Genomic DNA, 16,397 nt, shown 5'->3' with positions numbered 1-16,397 from the left:
GACCCCTCAAGGTATTCGCTAGGGGGTACAGTGAGTATTTTAACACCATAGTTTTTTGGCAGGAATTATTACAAAGTCAGTGTTAAAAATTAGAAATTTGCAATTTTTCACAAATGCATCATTTGGGGTGCATATTTTTTGTGCATCACTTCTGATATTGAAAGAAATGCCCCCTATATTTTATTTAGCTGCTTGTCCCATGTTCGGAAATACCCCCGCTTTGGCCATATATGGTTCCTTGGCCGCGTGGTAGGACTCAGAAGGAGAGGAGCGCCATTTGGCTTTCAGGGCAGAACAGTACCCCCACCCCCACAAGTGACCCCATTTATATACCGCACCCCTACAAGTTATTGGCTGCACCAGGGACCACTCTGATTGGTCCTTGGTCGGCTGGCAGTACAACGCGTCTGTCTGTGACAGTTAAGGCTCCTGATGGATATATCCGCCATGTTGTGGGAATAAGCACCTGCTCATGGCGAATATATCCATCACTGCTGCGGCTGGGTAGCTCAGTGTGTCCGTTCACACATATATATATATATATATATATATGTTTGTTTGTTTTTAAATTTTTTTTTTTTTTTTTTCACTTTTATTACATTTTTATTTATTTTTACACTTTTTATTTTATTTATTTATTTATTTATTTTTACACTTTTTAATGCTTTGGAATACTTAGTATTCCAAAGCATTGCAGTTATATGCTGCCTGACAGTTTTCACTAGCAGGCAGCATATTAGGACGTGCCTCTGGCACGTCCTTTCAGGCAATACCCAGGGCAGACTTGGGGGTCTTTGTAGGACCCCCGGCTGCCCAGGTATGCAGCAGCACCCCGCGATCGCGCTGCGGGATGCTGCAGAGGAGACAGAGGGAGCCCCCTCCCTCTGTCAGAACTCCTTACAGCGCGCGGTCACTTCTGACCGCGGCTGTAAGGGTTAAACTGCCGGGAGTGAAGTGAACTTCACTCCCGGCAGTGCGGCAGGTCCCGGCCAGCCGCGGCCACACACAGCACCCCGCGATCGCGATGCGGGGTGCTGCAGGAGTGACAGAGGGAGCTCCCTCCCTCTGTCATAACACTTACAGCCCGTGGTCACTTCCGACCGCGGCTGTAAGGGTTAAAACTGCCGGGACCGAAGTTTACTTCGGTCCTGGCAGTGCAGCAGGGTCCCGGCTGTGTGATACAGCCGAGTCCCTGCCGCGATCTCGTGGGTGCACTGGGCAGCACCCATGAGAATAATGGACGAGTATAGACGTTCAGGTGCTGGAACGGCCGCCAACCTGGACGTCTATACTCGTCTGTGGTCGTTATCGGGTTAAACATAAACATTTTGTGGACTGGTACTAAGGTAAATGGTACAGTCCTATTGTGATTATAGACATATGTGCATGACTTAACATGGTGTCAGCGGACTAAGTGTAGCACAGGACTTTATGTGGTATTTTAATCTTTATACCTAGCTGGAACTTGGCCTTGAGTGAACCGTTGGGACCTACGCAGCACCACCTCTTGGGATTCAGGAATGCCTATTTCTTCGGGAGCTCTTGACTCGATTGGAATTGCAACAGGCTGTCCCTCGTCGAATGTTGGAGTAGGTAGCAGTTCGGGACTGGCAGGACTTGGACTTGTTTGCAGAGACATTGGTGAGGCAGGTGATCGGGAGATTGAGGTATAGACTGGTGCCAACGGTGACAGGACTGCGACTGGTGTGGCGACTAAGGTTGGTTGAACCGCTCCCGGGTTTGGCGAGATACAGAAGACCGCAGGTTGACTTGGGGAGAACATAGGGACATCCATGGATGGGTGGATTCCCTCGCCCGGCACATACTCCCTCGCAGGTCTGACAGCTGGTGAAGAAGGTGCTAGGAGCACAGTTAGGTCTTCCTTGAGACACAGCTTGATTCTGTTACGATGGACAACTTGCGACTCGTACCCAAGTTTTTGTACCTTGTACACGTCAGAGTCTGGATAGGGTATGGCTGTCACTGTGTATGGTTCTGTCTCCCAGATAGAGTCCAGTTTATGAGTTCTCAGGAACTTCCGCAGCCAGACTTTGTCACCTAGCTGGAGGGGTTTGGCAGAGGCGTGACGGTTATATTCATGCTGTTGTCTTCGTTGAGCCTCGTCCATCTTTCTGCCAACAATCTCTTTTGCTTCTTGGATCCTTCTTTGATGGTCAGAGACCCACTCCATGGAGGCTTGCAAGGAGTTATTGAATGGGGCCTGAAGCCTAAACGTCCGGTCCTTCGGCAGCTGCCCATGCCGTCCCATCATCAGGTAGAAAGGGGTGTACCCGGTAGAAAAATGGACCGTGTTGTTATAAATCTCCAACAATTCGGGCAACAATCGAGGCTACTCTTCATGCTTTGATACAGAAGCTGCTTGCAACATGTGTATGAAGACTTGATTGATGCACTCACAGAGCTCGTTCCCTTGAGGGTGGTAAGCTGTAGTCCGAAGTTTCTTACTGGCGTGGAACTGACACAGCTCCTGGAAGAGTTGGGCCTCGAAAGTTGTTCCACGGTCTGTTAGGACAGACTCTGGACATCCAAGGGTTTGCACCCAATTGGAGTAGAACAACTGGGCCGCTGTCTTGGCTGTGAAGTCTTTAACCTCTTAAGGACCCATGACATACGCGTACGTCATGAGTCCGCTCCAGATCTATCGGGTTGGGCCCGGCCAAAGTTGAACGCCGCGTCTAAAGTGAAAGTAAAACCATGCCAGTTAGCTCAGGGAGCTGTTCGGGATCGCCGCAGCGAAATCGCGGCTTCCCGAACAGCTTACAAGACAGCCGGAGGATCCCTACCTGCCTCCTCGCTGTCCGATCGCCGAATGACTGCTCAGTGCCTGAGATCCAGGCATGAGCAGTCAAGCGGCAGAATCATCGATCAGTGGTTTCTTATGAGAAACCACTGATCAATGTAAAAGATCAGTGTGTGCAGTGTTATAGCCCCCTATGGGAGCTATAACATTGCAAAAAAAGTGAATAAAGATCATTTAACACCTCCCCTAATAAAAGTTAGAATCACCCCCCTTTTCCCATAGAAAAAAAACCAGTGTAAATAAAAATAAACATATGTGGTATCGCCTCGTGCGGAAATGTCCGAATTATAAAAATATATAATTAATTAAACCGCATGGTCAATGGCGTACGTGCAAAAAAATTCCAAAGTCCAAAATAGTGCATTTTTGGTCACTTTTTATATCATGAAAAAATGAATAAAAAGTGATCAATAAGTCCTATCAATGCAAAAATACCGTTACCGCTACCGCTAAAAACTTCAGATAATGGAGCAAAAAATTAGCCCTCATACCTCCCCATATGCGGAAAAATAAAAAAGTTATAGGGGTCAGAAGATGACAATTTTAAACGTATAAATTTTCCTGCATGTAGTTATCATTTTTTCCAGAAGTACGACAAAATCAAACCTACATAAGTAGGGTATCATTTTAATCGTATGGACCTACAGAATAAAGAGAAGGTGTCATTTTTACCGAAAAATTTACTGTGTAGAAACGGAAGCCCCCAAAACTTACATAATGTCGTTTTTTTTTTCAATTTTGTCTCACAATGATTTTTTTTCCGTTTCGCTGTAGATTTTTGGGTAAAATGACTGATGTCATTACAAAGTAGAATTGGTGGCGCAAAAAATAAGCCATCATATGGATTTCTAGGTGTAAAATTTTAAGAGTTATGATTTTTTAAAGGTAAGGAGGAAAAAACGAAAATGCTAAAACGGAAAACTTCCGGGTCCTTAAGGAGTTAACGGGTACCACGATAACCCATTTGCAGTAGTGATCCACCATGGTGAGAGCATACGTGTACCCGAACCAGGTAGGAGAAAACTTGACATGGTCTAGCGCGACCAACTGATTAAGCCTTTCACTCTGGATGGAATGGAGGGGTGCACTTGCATCCTTGTGCACATTCTTGGTGAGGTTGTGGACTGCACACTCACTGCACCATTTCTCAATGCCGCTCCGCATCCCAATCCAGTAGAATCTTCGCCTGACAGTAGCCTCGGTCTTGTGGACTCCAAACTGTCCCGACTGATCATGATATGCATTGAGGACCATCACCATGTCTCTTCGGGGAACCAGAATCTGATAAAGTCGATAGACCGGATCCAAAGAATTTCGGTACAACAGTCCCTTGTGCATGAACAGTCGCTTCCTCTGTCACAACAGACGTTTCATGTAGTCTAACAGATCCCCCATGACTCGACTTTCGTCTTGTAGTGTCTTACAGGTGTATAGGTCTTCTTGGACCTTCTTGGACCTGGGTTCACCATCCTCAAGGGCGGTCACAACATTCTGATTCACAAACTTCTGGTAAAATGGGCGCATCTCCACTTCTTCTCTTCCTCTTCCCACTCATCTTCGACAGGTGGTTCTTCACCGGGGGTCAACCGAGACAGTACTTTGGAGTTGACATTTGACTTGCCGCTCCTGTACTTGATGGTGAAACTGTAATTGGTCAATCTTGAGGCCCAACGCTGCTCAATGGCACCCAACTTGGCAGTATTCTGATGGACCAACGGGTTATTATCCGTGTAGACAGTGAATGACATGGCAGCAAAGTAGTCCTTAAACTTTTCAGTCACTGCCCATACGAGGGCAAGAAATTTCAGCCTGGAGGAGCTGTAGTTTGCATACTTTTTTTCTGCTTTCACACAGGTTACGACTGGCATAGGCTATCGCACGCTTTTGCCCTTCTTGCACTTGGGACAGGACAGCTCCCAGAACTTCGAAGCTGGCATCAGTATATAGCCAGAACGGCTGACTGTAGTCTGGATACGCCAGGATGGGTGGTTCTGTCAGCAGATATTTAACCTCTTAAGGACGTAGGGCGTACCTGTACGCTCTATGCCCGATCCCGGTGTTTAAAACGGGGTCATGCCGTGAGCCCGCATCACACCAGGTCGGTCCCGGCTGCTATTCATAGCCGGGACCCTGGGCTAATAGCGTGCGGCACCGATCGTAGTGCCGCGCACTATTAACCCTTCAGACGCGGCGATCAAGTTGACCGCCGCGTGTGAAAGTAAACGCTTCCCGGCAGCTCAGTCGGGCTGATCGGGACATCGCGCTACAGGCTTGAGCAATCGAGCCCCTATTTCACTGATCCATGCAAAGCTATGGCTTTGCAGGGATCAGCATAAGAGATCAGTGTGTGCAGTGCTATAGCCCTGCAAAAAAAAAAAGTTAACAAAGGTCCTTTAACCCCTTCCCTAATAGAAGTTTGAATCACCCCCCTTTTCCCATAAAAAAAAAAAATTGTGAAAATAAAATAAACATATGTGGTATCGCCGCATGCGGAAATGTCCGAACTATAAAAATATATTTGGTAATTAAATCGCACAGTCAATGGCGTATGCGCAAAAAAATCCACAATAGCAAAGTCCACAATAGCGTCGCTTTTTAGATCATGAAAAAATGAATAAAAAGCTATCAAAAAGTCCGATCAATACAAAAATGGTACTGATAAAAACTTCAGAACACAGCACAAAAAATGAGTCCTCATACCGGCCCGTACGCGGAAAAATAAAAAAGTGATGATTTTTTCCGAAGTACGACAATATCCAACCTATATAAGTAGGGTACATTTTAACCGTATGGACCTACAGAATAAAGATAAGGTGTTATTTTTACCGAAAAATGCACTGCGTAGAAATGGAAGCCCCCAAAATTTACAAAATGAAATTTTTTCTTCAATTTTGTCACACAATGAATTTTTTTTCTGTTTCGCCGTGAATTTTTGGGTAAAATTACTAATGTCACTGCAAAGTAGAATTGGTGGTGCAAAAAAATAAGCCATCATATGGAATTTTATGTGCAAAATTGAAAGTGTTATGATTTTTAGAAGAAGGTGATGAGGAAAAAATTAAAATGCAAAAACGGAAAAACCCTGCGAGTTCAGAACGCTGTCTCTTGCTCTTCGGCCCGTTCAACAGGTAGTCTTCCACTGTAGTTCTCCTTTGCCATACCCTGCAGGAGTGCTGTGAGGGGTTCTCCAATCTGGGGGAAGTTGGGAATGAAGCGGCGGTAGTAGCCGGCAAATCCCAGGAAGATTCTGACATCTTTCACCGTGCGCGGGGTAACCAGTTCTTGACAACCTCCACCTTTTCAGGATTGGGCTGGACTCCCTCGGCGCTGACAACATGACCTAGGTAGCGTACCTGGGGTTTAAACAAATGACACTTTGACAGCTTGATCTTCAACCCATGTTTGATCAGGACTTGGAAGATGTCTGACAAATGACTGAGGTGCTATTGGTAGGACTTGAAATACACAATGACATCGTCCAGGTACAATAGGCCACTTTGAAAATTTAGATGGCCCAGGCACCATTCCATCAGACGCTGGAATGTAGCAGGGGCATTACACAGCCCAAACAGCATAATTTTTTAACTCGAACAGTCCCATGGGAGTCAACACAAAGCGGATAGTTCTGTCTTTTTTCTTGACCAGAACAAGGGGCGCCGCCCAGGGACTCTGACTTTCTTGAATGACCTCCGTCTTTTTCATGTCGGCTAGCATCTTCTTGACAGTCTTATACATGCCTGCCGCAACCGGATGATGCCTTTCTTTAATTGGTGGGCTGTCACCGGTAAGGATTCGGTGTTGGATCATGGACGTATGTCCAAAGTCTGTGGGGTGTTTACTAAAAGCCTTGTGGTACCTTTTGGCGACATTGACAACTCCCTTGACTTGATTCCTTGGGGTAGTATCGTCTCCTACTTGGAGTTGCACCCACCAAGGCTATGGAGAACTCGTACTGGATCCTTCAGCCACCTGGGCCGCATGCTGTCGGGCCACCTTGCGCTCTGTTAGGATGTCCCTTGACTCTATGAGATACAGCTGGGCGACTGGGGTGTATTTAGGTAACACAGTAGCAGCATCAGACAGATTGACTAATCGGACTGGGACTCTCCCGTTGGTAACTGTGACAAGACTTCTCGCAGCTCGGACAAGAGGATGATCTTCGAGTTATATAGGCTCTAGCAGGGCTTGATAGTCCTTTTTTTTTTATATAATTCTTTTTATTATATTAAATAACAGTACAAAAAATCTGTATCATTTACATACAAAATTATCCACTCTTATTGTCCTACCCCCACCCATATATGTCTGCGTGGAGAGAAGAAAAAAAACAAAAAACTGTTTCCTACCACCATCCCCAAGTGGTCTCGTACTCTTTCCTTGTTTTCTTGGAACCTCCGATTCTCAACTTTTCAAACTTTTTTATTTTATTAACTAACTCTTTCCATTTGCTGATGTTAGGGTGCCCTCAATGCAAACCATGTACAAGCAATAAGGTATTTAGCCAAGATAGTCAGTTTTGGTATACATTTTTTCAGCATGCCCATCTCTAAGTCACACCCGATCACCACAGAATTTATATCCCATGCACGCTTATAATTAAATTTATTTTCATGGAGTTCCCTGCTGTGCCCCCAAAAATCAGCCACCTTCGGATATGTCCATACAACATGAACAAAGTCGGCTCTACTTTGCCCACATTTAGAACAACTATGATCACTTCTACATTTCATCTTCTTTAACTGTTTCTTGAACCTTAGTACTTTTAATTGTTTAATTAGACCTCTATATATCCTTCTTAATGATTTAATTCGCCCTTGCGAAGCACTTACAAAGTAGGTTAAATAATGTGAAGTGATAAAAAGTGCATCCTTATTAGATGTGTTCCTAAAAGCCTCTCTTATCTTTAAATACCAAAAATAGTTTCCGGTGTCTATGAAATTCATAAGTAAGCATTTCAAACTTGATTAACTCCCCTTTTCTACTAATTTGCCCAATATATTTAATCCCCAACCGTACCCAAAACCCTGAATATATTCCTTTATTAAATTCCAAAAAGTTTTAGTTTCTCCATATTGAGGTAAACTCAAGACTATTTACCACCTTACAAATTTGTTTAATTTTACTCCACTGCTTATAATACAACCCAAAAAAAAGACAAAGACTTCCCTATGTGTCTCTCTGGGTGCACTTCCAAGACTTCTATTATCTTATCATATTTTCCTTCAAACAAGTTCAGCATATGATTTTATATGGGGTTATTCTTCTCATTCTTGATATCTGTAATTTCTTGTATGTGATGGTGTTTGATAACTGTCTCTCAATCTCCCATCTGTACATGGACGTATCCATCACCACCAGTGAGCCCCCTTTGTCCGCCAGCTTAATTGTGATATTTTTATCTCTGGATAGTGCATTAAGGGCTGAGGACTCAATGGTAGTGAGGTTATGAAAAATGTTAAAATGACCCTGTTTGATGACCTTCTTGACCTTCTTTTCTATGGCCCCCACTTCACCTTTTACCAAATGAATAAATGTTTCAACCAGGTGATTAGATTTAGGGGGGTTACATACAAGAAATTACAGAGGGTCTGCATACCAGAAATGAAACAAAAAGTCGGTCTGTTCCTTAATACAGCTCTAGAACAGGGAGTGATTGACACCAAAATGTTTACCTTTCTCAGCAATGATCACCCGATTACACCAGTGTTTTATGTCCTTCCCATGGTGCATAAAGATCCCTTCAACCCACCAGGTAGACCCATTGTGGTCTCAGTGGACTCAGTTCTCTCACTCCTGTCGGTTACTTTGGAGAAATGTCTTACTCCACTGATTAAAAACACTAAGGCCTTCCTACTAGATACCTCAAATTTTTTAGACATATTGAAAGGTATTCATAACATCTCAGAGGAGACTTGGCTGGTCACAATTGATGTTGTGAGCCTCTATACCTCTATTGAGCATGAGAGAGGTATAGAGTCCACAGGATGGCTACTAGAAAAAAGCACATACAGTGAGAGACAAAGAGCATTTTTAATGTTTTTTTTAAAACTGGTACTTTTTGAGAACTACTTTATGTATGGTGATACCTTCTATTTACAGTAACGGGGATCAGCGATGGGGGCGAAGGTGGCCTCCCCTTACGCTAATGATTACATGGCTCATTTCGAGGAGATACACATCTATAACCATGATCTTTTCCGCAAGCATGCCACTTGCTGGAAAAGATTTATAGATGATATTTTTCTGTATATGGGAGGGACCTCTTACTACTCTCAATCAGCTTATAGAATACATGAACAACATCAGAAATGAATTCCAGTTCACTATGTCCTGCAGCCAGACCCACATCAGCTTTCTGGACACCCTAATCCTCAAGAATGGGGATGGGGGTCTTGAAACTGACTTATACAGGAAACCCATAGACTGCAACAGCCTATTACACTTCACCAGTTCCCATCCCAGCGCTGTTAAACAATCACTTCCCAGAGCCCAGCGTCAGAGAATTGAACGCATTTTGAGTGACCCGCAAAAGAGGGAGATAAAATTACAAGACCTTGTTAATAAATTTAGAGAACGGGGATACCCAGAGAGAATATTGGAACAGGCAAGGACCCCCTCCACTAGAACACGTATAGAAACACCACATATCCCATTTGTCCATAACTTTCATCCCCTCTCATACAAAATAGACAATGTAATCAAAAAACACTGGTATCTACTTAACAGATCCTTCCCTAGGATTAAGGAATTCACAAACCCTCCACTCATCTGTGATAAAACGGCACCTAACTTGCGTGACAAATTAGTTAGGGCCGACATTGGCTCCACACTTACCACTACACGCCAGACCTTTTTACAGAGTAGAAAAACGGGACATACCTGTTACGCCGAGCGCTCCGGGTCCCTGCTCCTCCCCGGAGCGCTCGCGGCGTTCTCCTCTCTGCAGCGCCCCGGTCAGACCCGCTGACCGGGAGCGCTGCACTGACACTGCCGATGGGGATGCGATTCACATAGCGGGCGCTCGCGGATCGCATCCGAATCCACTTACCTGTCCCGGTCCCCGGCTGTCACGTCCTGGCGCGCGCGGCTCCGCTCTATAGGGCGCGCGCGTGCCAGCTCTCTAAGATTTAAAGGGCCAGTGCACCACTAATTTGTGCCTGGCCCAATCAGTGTAAGTAGCTTCCACCTGCTCCACGCCTTTATAACCTCACTTCCCCTTCCCCCTCCCTGATCTTGTTGCCCTTGTGCCTAGTGAAAGCGTTTCCTGTGATTGCCATACCAGTGTTTCCAGACCTTCTGCCGTTACCATTGACTACGAACCTTGCCGCCTGCCCTGACCTTTTGCTACGTCTGACCTCGCCTCTGTCTAGTCCTTCTGTCCCACGCCTTCTCAGCAGTCAGCGAGGTTGAGCCGTTACCGGTGCATACGACCTGGTTGCAACCGCTGCAGCAAGACCATCCCGCTTTGCGGCGGGCTCTGGTGAATACCAGTAGCCGCTTAGAACCGGTCCACCGGTACGGTCCACGCCAATCCCTCGCTGACACAGAGGATCCACATCCAGCCTGCCGAATCCTAACAGTAGATCCGGCCATGGATCCCGCTGAGGTGCCACTGCCAAGTCTCGCTGACCTGGCCACCGTGGTCGTCCAACAAGGACAGCAGCTGTCACAGTTCTCCGCCATGCTACAGCAGCTTCTGCCGCTTCAGCAGCAACCATCTCCTCCGCCAGCTCCTGCACCTCCTCGGCAGCGAGTGGCCGCTCCTAGCCTCCGCTTGTCTCTGCCGGACAAATTTGATGGGGACTCTAAACTCTGCTGTGGTTTCCTGTCCCAATGCTCCCTTCACTTGGAGATGTTGTCGGACCAATTTCCCACAGAACGGTCAAAGGTGGCTTTCGTGGTTAGTCTTCTGTCTGGAAAAGCCTTGTCTTGGGCCACACCGCTCTGGGACCACAATGATCCTGTCACAGTCCAGTCCTTCTTCGCTGAAGTCCGTAGTGTCTTCGAGGAGCCAGCCCGAGCCTCTTCTGCCGAAACTGCCTTGTTGAACCTTGTCCAAGGAAATTCTTCTGTGGGCAAATACGCCATCCAATTTCGTACCCTAGCCTCTGAATTATCTTGGAACAATGAGGCCCTCTGCGCGACCTTAAAAAAGGCCTATCCAGTAACATCAAGGATGTGCTGGCCGCACGAGAAATTCCTGCCAACCTGCATGAACTTATCCATTTGGCCACCCACATTAACAAGCGTTTTTCTGAAAGACACCAGGAGCTCCGCCAGGAAAAGGACCTTGATCTCTGGGCACCTCTCTCCCGGAATCCTTTGCAGTCTACCCCTTTGCCTCCCGCCGAGGAGGCTATGCAAGTGGATCGGTCTCGCCTGACCCATGAAGAGAGGTCTCGTCGCAGAGATAAAAATTTATGCCTCTACTGCGCTAGTACCGAACATTTTGCCTCCTCATAGCCCCCTTCCTGGTAACACTCTGCCCCGTGGCAAGCTTCACCCTCTGCCCCCCCTCCCCATTCCCACTTCTTCTGGATTGCCTGCCATTGATAAAGTTACCCAGGACTTCTCTGCCTTCCGGAAGGAAACTCAAGAATCGCTCCCAATGGTCTCGTCTTGTATGAAGGGTCAAGCAGACAAAAAGAGGGGGAGGCCTAAGGGGGGGTACTGTTACGCCGAGTGCTCCGGGTCCCTGCTCCTCCCCGGAGCGCTCGTGGTGTTCTCCTCTCTGCGTCAGACCCGCTGACCGGGAGCGCTGCACTGACACTGCCAACGGGGATGCGATTCGCAGCTTCCACCTGCTTCACGCCTTTATAACCTCTCTTCCCCTAACAATACCGTTGCCTACACGGTGCCCAGTGTAGTCATGTCATCAAAGGAGACACTTAACTGCATCCACAGATCGGGGAGAATATAAAAATCAAATCCTTTTACACCTGTGACTCCAAAAATGTGATATACTCCATCAAGTGTCCATGCGGTCTCCTATACGTGGGTGAAACCACACAGCGTATAGGGAATCGCATTAAAAGACATAAATCTACAATCCGTTGTAAGAACCTACTCTTTCGAATCCCATACCATTTTGACAGAATGGGCCACAACATTTCACAGTTGAGGTTCCAGGTAATAGACCACGAGGAGAAACCACGTAGGGGTGGTAACATCAAAAAACTATTACTCAAGAAAGAAGCTTTTTGGATTAATCGTTTGAACACTTTAGAACCCAGGGGCCTCAATCAAGACTATGAACTTAGCCAGATTCTATAAATGATACTCTTGTATATATATATTTTTCCCTTTTTTAATTACTTTTTCATTCCTTTGTAGATTCACTGTTGATATCTCTCCAAGCATAGAGCACGGTCAGAATGGTTCCCCATGAATCAGTATATAGCCTCATATCAGGTTGTATTAAATATGACACTCTGATGCCTTTTGTTATTTATTGGTTATTTATTTATCTTTTGTGGGTTTATTGTGTTTGGGATTTATTCACACCCCCCATTATCTGTAAAGTGAAGATGCCTTCCGGTATATTGACAGGTGTTTTTATCTATCACCCGGAAGGGGATGGCTTCCTCTCCCCATTTATACCTGCTGACTTCAGCGTACAGGTAGATCAGTTGATGAAGGCCATGATGTGGCCGAAACGGGTCCTGTGTGTCGCTATACTGCTCTGCATATTCGTGAATAAACACTTCAGGTGATTTTGCATCCATCTGTGTGTTGGGGGCTTCTTCTACCTATGCCCTGAGAGGGGAGACTGACGTTGGTGGAGACCATGCAGACAACAGACCGGCTGAATAAGTACACTTCCATGCGCTGGTGAAAAGGGGACAGTCAGGCGATCACTGTGCCATTCTGTCGCATGTGGGAGGGAAGGCCTAGGAGCCGTGGATAGTATCACCACCAGGGCTCGAGTCCTGCAGTAACGCACAGGAACGGCGTTCCTTTGCTTTTTCCACAGGAAGAACGCCGTCCCTGTTTCATTAGTCCTGCAGGACCGACCTCTCTCTTCTTACCCTCCCTCCGTTTCCTCCCCTGGCCTGGACTGCTAGATTCTGGAGGTATAGGACCTCTGATGATGTCACCATCACATGTTGGGGGCGGAGCTTAGCTGTGGAGGAGAGGAAAGATCATGGCTGAAGGACCTGTGTGATGCTGTGGAGGAGGCGGGGCTGAGGTGGAGGAGACATTTAACATGTCACCCCAGTAAGGTAATTACATGGAAGGAGATTTGTTGCAGTGTGTCACCACAGTAGTAAGGTAATTACATGAGCAGGAGGTTTGTTACAGTGTGTCACCTCAGTAGTAAGGAGATTATATGAGGAGGGGGTTTGTTACAGTGTGTCACCCAAGTAGTAAGGAGATTACATGAGGAGGAGGTTTGTTACAGTGTGTCACCCCAGTAGTAAGGAGATTACATGAGGAGGGGGTTTGTTACAGTGTGTCACCCCAGTAGTAAGGAGATTACATGAGCAGGTTTGTTACAGTGTGTCACCTCAGTAGTAAGGTAATTACCTGAGGAGGAGGTTTGTTACAGTGTGTCACCCCAGTAGTAAGAGGATTACATGAGCAGGAGGTTTGTTACAGTGTGTCACCCCAGTAGTAAGGAGATTACATGAGGAGGAGGTTTGTTACAGTGTGTCACCTCAGTAGTAGGGAGATTACATGAAGAGGAGGTTTGTTACAGTGTGTCACCTCAGTAGTAGGGAGATTACATGAGGAGGGGGTTTGTTACAGTGTGTCACCCCAGTAGTAAGGTGATTACATGAGAAGGAGGTTTGTTACAGTGTGTCACCCCAGTAGTAAAGATATTACATGAGGAGGAGGTTTGTTACAGTGTGTCACCCCAGTAGTAAGGAGATTACATGAGGAGGAGGTTTGTTACAGTGTGTCACCCCAGTAGTAAGGAGATTACATGAGAAGGAGGTTTGTTACAGTGTGTCACCTCAGTAGTAAGGTAATTACATGAGGAGGAGATTCGTTACAGTGTGTCACCCCAGTAGTAAGAGGATTACATGAGGAGGAGGTTTGTTATAGTTTGTCACCCCAGTAGTAAGCAGATTACATGAGGAGGAGGTTTGTTACAGTGTGTCACCTCAGTAGTAGGGAGATTACATGAGGAGGAGGTTTGTTACAGTGTGTCACCTCACTAGTAGGGAGATTACATGATGAGGAGGTTTGTTACAGTGTGTCACCCCCAGTAGTAAGGAGATTACATGATGAGGAGGTTTGTTACAGTGTGTCACCTCAGTAGTAAGGTAATTACATGAGGAGGAGGTTTGTTACAGTGTGTCACCCCAGTAGTAAGAGGATTACATGAGGAGGAGGTTTTTACAGTGTGTCACCCCAGTAGTAAGGAAATTACATGAGGAGGAGGTTTGTTACAGTGTGTCACCCCAGTAGTAAAGAGATTACATAAGGAGGAGGTTTGTTACAGTGTGTCACCTCAGTAGTAAGGTAATTACATGAGGAGGAGGTTCGTTACAGTGTGTCACCCCAGTAGTAAGAGGATTACATGAGGAGGAGGTTTGTTATAGTTTGTCACCCCAGTAGTAAGGAGATTACATGAGGAGGAGGTTTGTTACAGTGTGTCACCTCAGTAGTAGGGAGATTACATGAGGAGGAGGTTTGTTACAGTGTGTCACCTCACTAGTAGGGAGATTACATGATGAGGAGGTTTGTTACAGTGTGTCACCCCCAGTAGTAAGGAGATTACATGATGAGGAGGTTTGTTACAGTGTGTCACCTCAGTAGTAAGGTAATTACATGAGGAGGAGGTTTGTTACAGTGTGTCACCCCAGTAGTAAGAGGATTACATGAGGAGGAGGTTTTTACAGTGTGTCACCCCAGTAGTAAGGAAATTACATGAGGAGGAGGTTTGTTACAGTGTGTCACCCCAGTAGTAAAGAGATTACATAAGGAGGAGATTTGTTACAGTGTGTCACCTCAGTGGTAGGGAGATTACATGAGGAGGAGGTTTGTTACAGTGTGTCACCTCACTAGTAGGGAGATTACATGATGAGGAGGTTTGTTACAGTGTGTCACCCCAGTAGTAAGGAGATTACATGATGAGGAGGTTTGTTACAGTGTGTCACCTCAGTAGTAAGGTAATTACATGAGGAGGAGGTTTGTTACAGTGTGTCACCCCAGTAGTAAGAGGATTACATGAGGAGGAGGTTTTTACAGTGTGTCACCCCAGTAGTAAGGAAATTACATGAGCAGGAGGTTTGTTACAGTGTGTCACCCCAGTAGTAAAGAGATTACATAAGGAGGAGATTTGTTACAGTGTGTCACCTCAGTGGTAGGGAGATTACATGAGGAGGAGGTTTGTTACAGTGTGTCACCTCACTAGTAGGGAGATTACATGAGAAGGAGGTTTGTTACAGTATGTCACCTCAGTAGTAGAGAGATTACATGAGGAGGGGGTTTGTCACAGTGTGTCACCCCAGTAGTAAGGAGATTACATGAGGAGGAGGTTTGTTACAGTGTGTCACCCCAGTAGTAAGGAGATTACATGAGGAGGAGGTTTGTTACAGTGTGTCACCTCAGTAGTAAGGTGATTGCATGAGGAGGAGGTTTGTTACAGTGTGTCACCCCAGTAGTAAGGAGATTACATGAGGAGGAGGTTTGTTACAGGGTGTCACCTCAGAAGAAGGGAGATTACATGAGGAGGAGGTTTGTTACAGTGTATCACCCCAGTTCTAAGAAGATTACAGGAGGAGGTTTCTTACAGTGTGTTATCATGATGATAGGGACATATGGAGGTTTTTGTTACAGTGTATTATCAGAATGTTAACCCCTTCAGAACATTGGGGGAGATATATAAAGACCTCTGCAGAGAAAAAGTGGAGCAGTTGCCCATAGCAACCAATCAGATTGCTGCTTTCATTTTCAGAGGCCTTTTAAAAAAATAAAGAAGCGATCTGATTGGTTGCTATGGGCAACTGGTCAACTTATCCTCTGCACAGGTTTTAATAAATCTCTCCCATTGGATGTAAATATACATCTTGGTGCCCTGGTACTTAAAGGGGTATTCCGCCCCTAGACATCTTATCCTCTATCCAAAGGATATGGGATAAGATGTCTGATCGCGGGGGTCCCACCGCTGGGGATGCCCGCGATCTCGGCTGTGGCATCCTGCTGTCATCACTGCACAGAGCAAACTCGCTCTGTGTATAATGACTGGTGATACAGGGGCCGGAGTATCATGACTTCACGGCTTTGTTCCTTGTGATGTCACGGCCCGTCCCCTTAATGCAAGTCTATAGGTGGGGGGCGTGACGGCGGAACGTGACATCGTGAGGGGGGGGGGGGGGTTGTATTAGAAATCTTGGGTGAGTTCCCACACTTTTTTTTCCAGGACTTGATCTCTGATCACTGCCCCCTGGAAGGTTTGGGGCGGGGGGGGGGGGGGGCTTTACGAAGCCATGTATTGTATCTCCGCTGCCCCGTATCGGGTCCATAGGACACGCTGAGTCACTTCTTCGTACACCTCGCACAGCAGTGGGGTATCGGAACTCCAGCTGCAGATACATCAGCCGAGTGATGAGTGACAGGCGGCGGA

This window comes from Hyla sarda, chromosome 12 (genome assembly GCF_029499605.1).
Source record: "Hyla sarda isolate aHylSar1 chromosome 12, aHylSar1.hap1, whole genome shotgun sequence".
NCBI classification, from domain to species: domain Eukaryota; kingdom Metazoa; phylum Chordata; class Amphibia; order Anura; family Hylidae; genus Hyla; species Hyla sarda.
The sequence above is the reverse complement of the archived record's forward strand: the minus strand, read 5'-3'. Positions refer to the sequence as shown.